A 7,826-nucleotide genomic window follows, 5' to 3' on the forward strand; every position below is an offset into this window, starting at 1 on the left:
TCCCATATGGTCTAGTGGTTAGGATTCCTGGTTTTCACCCAGGCGGCCCGGGTTCGACTCCCAGTATGGGAACAGTTCGGATACACAGCACACACATAAATGCCAGGTAGACATAGAGACCTACCTGTAATCCAACACTTCGCAGGGCTTAAATGGGGAGATATCCTGCCAGGCAAGCCGAGTAAGGTAGACTAGCCAGAGAGCTCTGGGTTCAAAGGAGAGACTCTGTCTCAATAAGTAAGATGGAGCTCAATCAAAGAAAACATCAAATATCAGTCTGTGACCTCCACGTGTGTGCAAACACAATCTGCAAAGACACCCAGCAGGGACACATACCATATATACATATGCAATGTGCACAATATAATATATATTAAATAATAGTGTTCATATTATATAATGTACAATCTATATAAAATATGATATAATATAAAACAATTATATATATGTATATATATGTGTGTGTGTGTGTGTGTGTGTGTGTGTGTAACATATTAAGAGAGAGAGAGAGATGGTGTGGCCTGCTAGAGCATTAGGGACCCGGACTCTGGGCTTTTCACCATAGGTCAGCATATAACCTTTTGGAGTCTCCGACGCCCGAGAAGATGAAGTTAACCAATGATGTTAAGTTAAGCCACTGGTGGCTCAGTCATGCCATACTCATACTCGCTTGGGTCGTCCTGTTCTGACCCTGCATGGCTTTGGGTTAGGTCTATGTAAAAGGTGGCATGAACAATCAGTGGCAGGACTCCTGCTCAGCCAAAGTCTCCTTCTGGGACTCAGCCAGCAGGCCAGTGTCTCCAAAAGCATGAGTTCACATCTAGGTTAAACTCGGTCATAACCAAGGCTATCCCTAATATGGCCTCTGTAGATATTTGAGTATCTGGTACTTATAAAGGCAGAGTTGGTGCAAATATGAATCTAGGGTGGCCCCAGAACAATAGCACCCCCATATCACCTGACACTGATACAAATGCAGATCTTCAGGCCCCAGCTCCTACTTACTGAATCAGAAAACCATGGTGCAGGTCCAGACAATGGTGTTGTAACATTGCCATTGGGGGATTGTGACATGTACTAAAGTTTAGAAACCGTGGGTTGGTGCATCTCATGCTCCAGAAAATGCGGTATCAGCAGGTGTTCAGTCAGTAGTTTGCTGACCAGCACACCTTGGCTCTGGTCCAGTCTGGTAGCACTAAGGCCAGAGGTTCTCACAGGGCTCTCCAGAGCCTCTTAGGAGCCCATTTCTTTCTGGTAATAAGGAAACTTAGGTTGAGGTTCTTTAGAAAGAGATGACCTTTGAGGCCTACTTTGAGATCCAAGCACTTAAGACCTGGATGAAAAATCTGGCCCGAGAAGACCCCTGAGTTATTAACTTGTCAATCCCACAGAGAGTCGAGCAGTAAGTGGTGCTAATGGTCTGCCTTTGATATTGGTCTCCTGACCAGGTACATTAAGAAATAAGCCATTCTATACATTTCTATAGGCCTGGTACACAGAAAACACTCAAGCTTCATGGACTTGCCAGTGGCTAGCTATACATTGGTCAGTGGGACAGCATTACAGAGGGACCAAACACATCTGTGACCCTGCCTCAGGCCTAGTTGTCTGCTACCTGGTTATAAGGTTTAAGTGTCTTCTTGAAAAGGGTTTATTGTCTTCCCCTGAGAAGTGAAAATTTTGCCTGTTCTACAGAGCTTCTTATCTGTCTGTCCATACTCCTTCTGATTAGTGATGATACCTTTGTGGTCTTAATGATTTAGCAACAGTGTAGTGACGAGAACCTTCCACATGGATAGAAGGAAGAAGACAGGCTGAGCCATGAGGCAACAGCCTCTGGTGTCTCACTAGGGGCAGGTAGAGCAGACTGTTCCCATGATCCCACACTCTCTGGGCACTTGGCCTTGTCTTTTGACTCACACTCCAGACTAGAGGCTATGTCTGCTTGTTTGTTTGCTTTGAAATCCTGGAATATCCTGGCTTTCCTAGAAGGCTCATCTCCAAACACAAACTTCTACTCAGTCCAGATATTAAAGCCACAGTCTGGGCCGGTGTGAGTGACTTCCCCATTTCCTGAAGTGAAGGTGCACTTTCTCTGCCTTATCATCCAGTTTGGCCTCTTCCTGTCTCGGACCCAAAGATGGTGGAGGGAAAAACCCTATGCAAAGCCACATACATGCCTACCCCTTCCCCTGAAGTCTGGCCTTTATAAAGTTCCATCCCATTCAATGGCAGCTTTCTGAGCCAATTGCTCTATTTTTTTCCCTCTTAAGTTCATTGCCTAACAGTCTCTGTTTAACCTTTTGCCAAATTCTCCACTTCTGTCAGAGGTGACTCTGAGTGTTTGATCAGGTAACTTCTACCTTTGCACCTCTATCGCAACAGGTCCAAAGGTTCCGGAGGAGCTGGCAGGACAACTCAGAATAAGATTCAGTGGCTTCATTCAGGTGCACCTAGTCCTGGAGCGTGGAAGGGCAGGAGCAGCTGAATGTGGTGCTGAACCAACAGCTAGCTGTAAGAGGAGTCATTCCTCAACCCAGCAACTGTGACTCTTCTCAGAAGGTGAGCTGCCTTCTCTGGCCTATGAGACAGTGGGAGCAGAGAGATATGGGGGAGAAGGTGGGTGTATATTCATATTCCACCTGCCTAAAGCTCTTACATAACAGGAGTGATAATCTCAGTTGACTTGTGTGGGAGGCAAAGAAAGACATCCATTTGAAGAGGAAACATTGGAGCCACTTGGATTTTAGAATTGGAAAAATAAAAAGAATTGGAAGAGAATGTGAATCCTACTTTTAAGGGGCATACAGCCTTTTAAAAGGTAAAGATGGAGTGAGGATGCAGGTTTCCTTCATCTTCCACTCAGAAATTTTTAGAGGGACCACTTAATAATTGCTGATGTCCCAGGAGGGGAGGGAGGACTTCTCGGTTGTGACACCATTGAGGTCTGGAAAGCATCCTAAGGGCAGGGCATGTGTTGGCACTTGGGGCATCTCCTGTACGGGAGGTAGTACTAGCTTCCATTTTTAGATGCATCTCTGAGTTGTTAAGCATGGTGTGTCTTTAGAGCTAGAATACAGTGTAGCTAGAGTTGACACAGGTCAGTCTGTTCCACAGTATAGAAATCTTGGGCGGTCGGTGTCAGAATCGTCTCATTTAGGAAATATTTAGAGGGCCATTACTATGCACTGGAACTGAATAGAACGACAACCTAGCAAGACGTTAGAATGACCCAGCTCTTGTTGAAACAGACACTAAGTTCTAGAGATCAATGACATCAAAAACAACAATAATACTAGTTGGTGGCCTCTAATCCTGCAATGGGAGATGGCATAAAACAGGACTTAGAGAGAAGCCAGGGAGAGATATCACAGAAACTGAGGTTTGACACCCACTCCCCCACTAAAGGTCCTGCTCTGGGGAAGGGGTGGGGAGTCTCCTGGGAAGCTGAGCTCTAAAATTAAACAAAAGCTAAAGCCACCTCTCTCTATCCTTCCTAAGGGGTCAGACCTGCAGGTCTCTGAGATGTGGCACCGTTTTTGTTTTCCCTGGTCTTTCCAGCAGGGGTGGGTGGGGATGGGGTGCTCTCTGCAGAGAGGGAATCCTAAGGTAGCTAGCACTCTAGTGAGGAGCCAGTCTGCACCTTGAACTTCCTGCCGATCTTTCTTGGAGGGATCAAGGTTGGGAAATGATTCTGCCTGTCTGTGAAGCTGCTGCCGCTGGAGTGGGGAGAGGGAGGCGGCAGAACCGGTCATCTCTCTCCCAGTTCTGATACTGAGGTCTCTTTGTGATCCTGGGAGACCAAAACCTCAAAGGGTGTTCGAATAAGACAACTGTCAACCCGGGTAATGCTGAGGTGTAAGAGGGGTCACAGAACACATTTCATCCTTAAACTTGGGAGCTTGTGTGTGCCGGCGGAAAAGGAGCCACGTCAACTGAATGGCTCGCTGCCCCAGTGGTTCCTGGCTTATTTATCCTGCTGTCTCTCTGCGAGGTGCGCCTGGCTTTCTGAGCCGGGGAGGTCTGGGGACTGGGGAAAGGGGCTACACGGAGAAAGGGACAGTCGTGTTGTGTCTGACCTAAGGGCGGAGGTCCCTCTAGCTGGACTTTCCTGTCCTGCGAACGCAGCGGGGAACAACGTCACCTCCGTTTCTCTGGCAGTGAACCCAGGGCCACCTCAACTCGTTTCCATTTGGATTTTCGTCTTGGAGGAGAGCTAGTGGGACCAGCGGGAGCAGGTGGACTGTGCTGATGCAAAGGTGGCTTGTGTTTCAGCCCCTGGGGATTGAGGTTAAAGGGTTTGAAAACCGGCCAGGGTAGCTTTGGATGTCTGTCTCCTCCTAGTCAAAAGCGCTTCCACTTTCAGTTGTGAAAGAGGAAAAAAAAAAAAGCCAAACCAGGAAGTGAAGTCCCCAGCACCAGCATGTCAGAAAGCCGGGCTATGGCCTGGATGGGACAGATCAGGGCAGGACAGAAGTGGGGACACTAGCCAGGCTGCCTGCCTGCCTGCATGGACGCTCTGAAGCCACCCTGCCCGCGGAAAAGCCCGGGGTGAGGAAGGGAGGACCGGGGCTCTCCTGCCAGCAAGAAGCCGGAGCCAGAAAGCCCCGCTCGGAAGCTCCAAGGTGTGCGGCCCTTCACTGGGTAAGGGATCTGAAGCCGGGTGTGATCCTAGGACGGGGCTCCAGCGCGTGACAGAGGCATCCCGAACCCCTCCTCCCGGCCCACTTCAGGAAGCTGCCTGGAATTCACAGCTCGCTGTGACCCCACGTGTGTACGCCATGCTCTCTCTGCCGGGGAGTGGAGGGCTCCTCTATCAGGAGGGCTGAGGGGAAGGAGGAAGAGGACGCAGGGAGGGACTTTCTCTTCTCAGGGGGTGGAATACAAGCAGAGACCTTTTTGCAGACCTGAGCACATGGCGGCTAGCTCCCTGGGTTGGGCTGGGGCGGGGGGGGGGGGGGGAGGCAGTTAACCTTTTCACTGAATTTTGACTCCCTCAGATGGAAGGAGCTGAGGAATAAGTCTAAGGAGATGGATAGACAGGCCGAGTGAAACTGGTTCTCTTTTCAGAGCTCTAAGCGCTGGTTGGATCTAAGATGCTCCTGAAGGGTTTTGAGATCCTGAGCCTTGAAAAGGGGCTCCATGGCTGGGCTTTGATACCTCGTGTGGTGTCTCCCCTCCCCCTCCCCTTTGACAGTCTAGTTTGAATGGCAGGGTTGAATCTAAACTTCCTACTTACAGTTGATTGGTGCCTTGAAAGAGGCAGGGTCTAAAATAAAATAAAGCATTGGCCGGGCTTAAAAACTGGAGATAGAAGCAGTAGATTCTGATCCCGCCCTCTGCGTGCACATGGCAGCTATTTCCGGTAATTTCAGAATTCACCTTGGAAGAAACAGTCTAAAATCTTGTGAGCATCATTCATGTGCCTGTCTCTACCCATGAAAAGCACAAAATCCTAAATAAAGCAATCGCTGTAAATGCAGATTTTGAGGAAAGCTGGTAGCTTAGGCAGGTGAAGAAGCTAGTGTATTATGGGATATTGGTGTTGGAGTCACTAGAAAAAAATTGCAGCTCATATAACCCAGAGAAGCATATTCAATTTAATTAAAAAAAATACCGTCCAGATCAAACGAAGTTTCAGCCAAGCTATATTATAATTTTATTTTGGCCGGGCGGTGGTGGCACATGCCTTTAATCCCAGCACTTGGGAGGCAGAGGCAGGCGGATTTCTGAGTTCGAGGCTAGCCTGGTCTACAGAGTGAGTTCCAGGACAGCCAAGGCTACACAGAGAAACCCTGTCTCAAAAAACCAAAAAAAAAAAATAAAAATAAAAAATAAAAAATAAAATAATAATAATTTTATTTTGTTTTTTGAAATTTACTTTCATTCTACTTCTTATACAGATGAGGCTGGCCAACTGCCTGTCTTGGCTATCCAAGTGCTGGGATTACATGCCCAGGTATATGCTAATTCTTTAGGTCAGGGACACCTTTCACAATATCAGTGTGCTTCTGTGCGCCTCAGTGCTATGTGACAGCGGGGAGGCAGGTCCTGGGAGGGTATGCTACAGGAGGATGGAGAACTGAATCCAGTACCAGCACATAGTAAATATCATATTTGAACAAGATGATGTTTTGAGGTAGGACTGTAGGCAATCTGATGTTTTCAAAAATAAAATATTTACAGTTTTATTTTTACAAACCATTCTTCACCCACTTGTAGGATAAAGCCTTTTTTGGATAGCCTAAAAACTGAGCTTGTAAAAAAGATGTTCATGTGTGATGTTCTGGGTACCAGATTGAGCTCACGTGTGCATCAATTATTTGAGAATTTTCTGAAAGTAGGAATGTTAAAACGCTGCTGTCATGGGGAAGCGCCGTGCTTGGAATCTTATGGGAGCTTTTATTCTGGCTTTCAATAAAGCCCTGTGGAGTAGATTCTTGGTAGAAAAGTGAGACTTAGAAAGAAAGACACCCAATGCATCATGGGTGGTTGGATGTGGGATCTAAACCTGGGCTCACTTCGTTCTGAGGGCGATCTGTTCTTCAACGTCTGATGAGTCTGGCTTCATGCGTGGGCCAAAGAGTAAAAAACTGGCAGATGTTTACTCTTCTGCAGATCCTCCCACCTCAAATCCGTGAAGATGAAATGTAGACAGACCAGTCATGGGCTGGGAGGACGGTGGGAGGGGCAGTGACTGTCTCACACGCTCAGGGGTTCCTTTCAGTATGACGAAAACGTTTTTGGAATTAAATAGACAAGTCAGAGACATCTCATGGTGAATGTGCTAGGGGGTTCACTTTAGAATGTTTAATTTTTTAAAAAAAGAATTCATCTTAAATAAAGAACAAGAGGAGGAGGAAGTGTCTTCTCCCTCCTCCAGGCAGATGAGCTCCCAGTCCCAGAATTGGCATCATTTTAAAAATCAACAGTGTTACCTGTTACCACGTCACATGCACTGACTCTTGGCTGGGTGCAGCCAGGGGTGACTTTTGAGTCTGGCAGCACATGGCAGTCATGGTGTGGCTCCAGCAGTGACCTTAGACTTCATGGCTCACACCACATTCTTTGGTTAGTACATCTGGATCTGTCCTGAAGTTAGATCCAGTCTCTCGGTAGCCCTTCCCACTGGCATAGGACTGGATTTTTCCCAGGTTCTACATTCCTGGTATGTGAATAAATAAATGAGTTCACAGGGTTTGGACGGTCATCCAGCCTGTGTGTTGCCATTACAGACCTCTAAGTCTGCCTGGGTCATTCTACTCTACGATGACGGTGGGGTTTATATGAGTGGCTTGTGGGAGATGAGGGAAAGAGAGTGGAGCTGGGTCAGAGGTAGCCCTGTGTCTCCTCCAATCACAAGTGCTGTGTTTAAATAGTAACAAGTACTCATTGAGACATTTGTAAGAGGAACCAAGATGCCCATGGTCATATCTTTGGAGGCATCTTCTTTTTTTTTTTTTTGGTTTTTCGAGACAGGGTTTCTCTGTGTAGCCCTGGCTGTCCTAGAACTCACTCTGTAGACCAGGCTGGCCTTGAACTCAGAAATCCGCCTGCCTCTGCCTCCCAAGTGCTGGGATTAAAGGGGTGTGCCACCACCGCCCGTCTATGGAGGCATCTTCTACAGATCATCTGATGGGGAGGGGTAAGGGTGTGAAAATGGAGGCTCTTGGAAGAGAGAAAAGAGAAACTCTGTGTTGGTGTGTGTGCAGGTAAACATGTGTGCAAATGTGTGTGCAGGTAAACATGTATGCAGGTGTGTGTGCAGGTAAACATGTGTGCAGGTGTGTGTGCAGGTAAACATGTATGCAGGTGTGTGTGCAGGT

General features: G+C 47.4%; 1 protein-coding gene and 1 non-coding gene across 5 annotated transcripts in view; both read left to right on the top strand.

Annotated features, from left to right (window-relative positions):
- Trnae-uuc lies at positions 1-72 on the top strand. The gene has a single exon. It is a non-coding gene; the product is annotated as a tRNA-Glu (tRNA).
- Positions 73-2,430: 2,358 nt separating this feature from the next.
- The window catches only part of Acsl5 (acyl-CoA synthetase long chain family member 5), a 45,393-nt gene continuing 39,997 nt past the window's right edge, over positions 2,431-7,826 (top strand). Inside the window, exon 1 of one of the 4 annotated variants that reach the window (XM_028773022.1) lies at positions 2,431-2,562. The gene's annotated coding sequence lies outside the window, so the exon portion shown is untranslated. Of the gene's footprint in view, positions 2,563-2,724; positions 2,822-4,254; positions 4,645-7,826 lie in introns of those variants that run through there. The other 3 variants (XM_028773048.1, XM_028773031.1, XM_028773039.1) reach the window with 3 other exon arrangements.

This window comes from Grammomys surdaster, unplaced genomic scaffold (assembly GCF_004785775.1).
Source record: "Grammomys surdaster isolate TR1022 unplaced genomic scaffold, NIH_TR_1.0 66, whole genome shotgun sequence".
Classification (NCBI taxonomy): Eukaryota; Metazoa; Chordata; class Mammalia; order Rodentia; family Muridae; genus Grammomys; species Grammomys surdaster.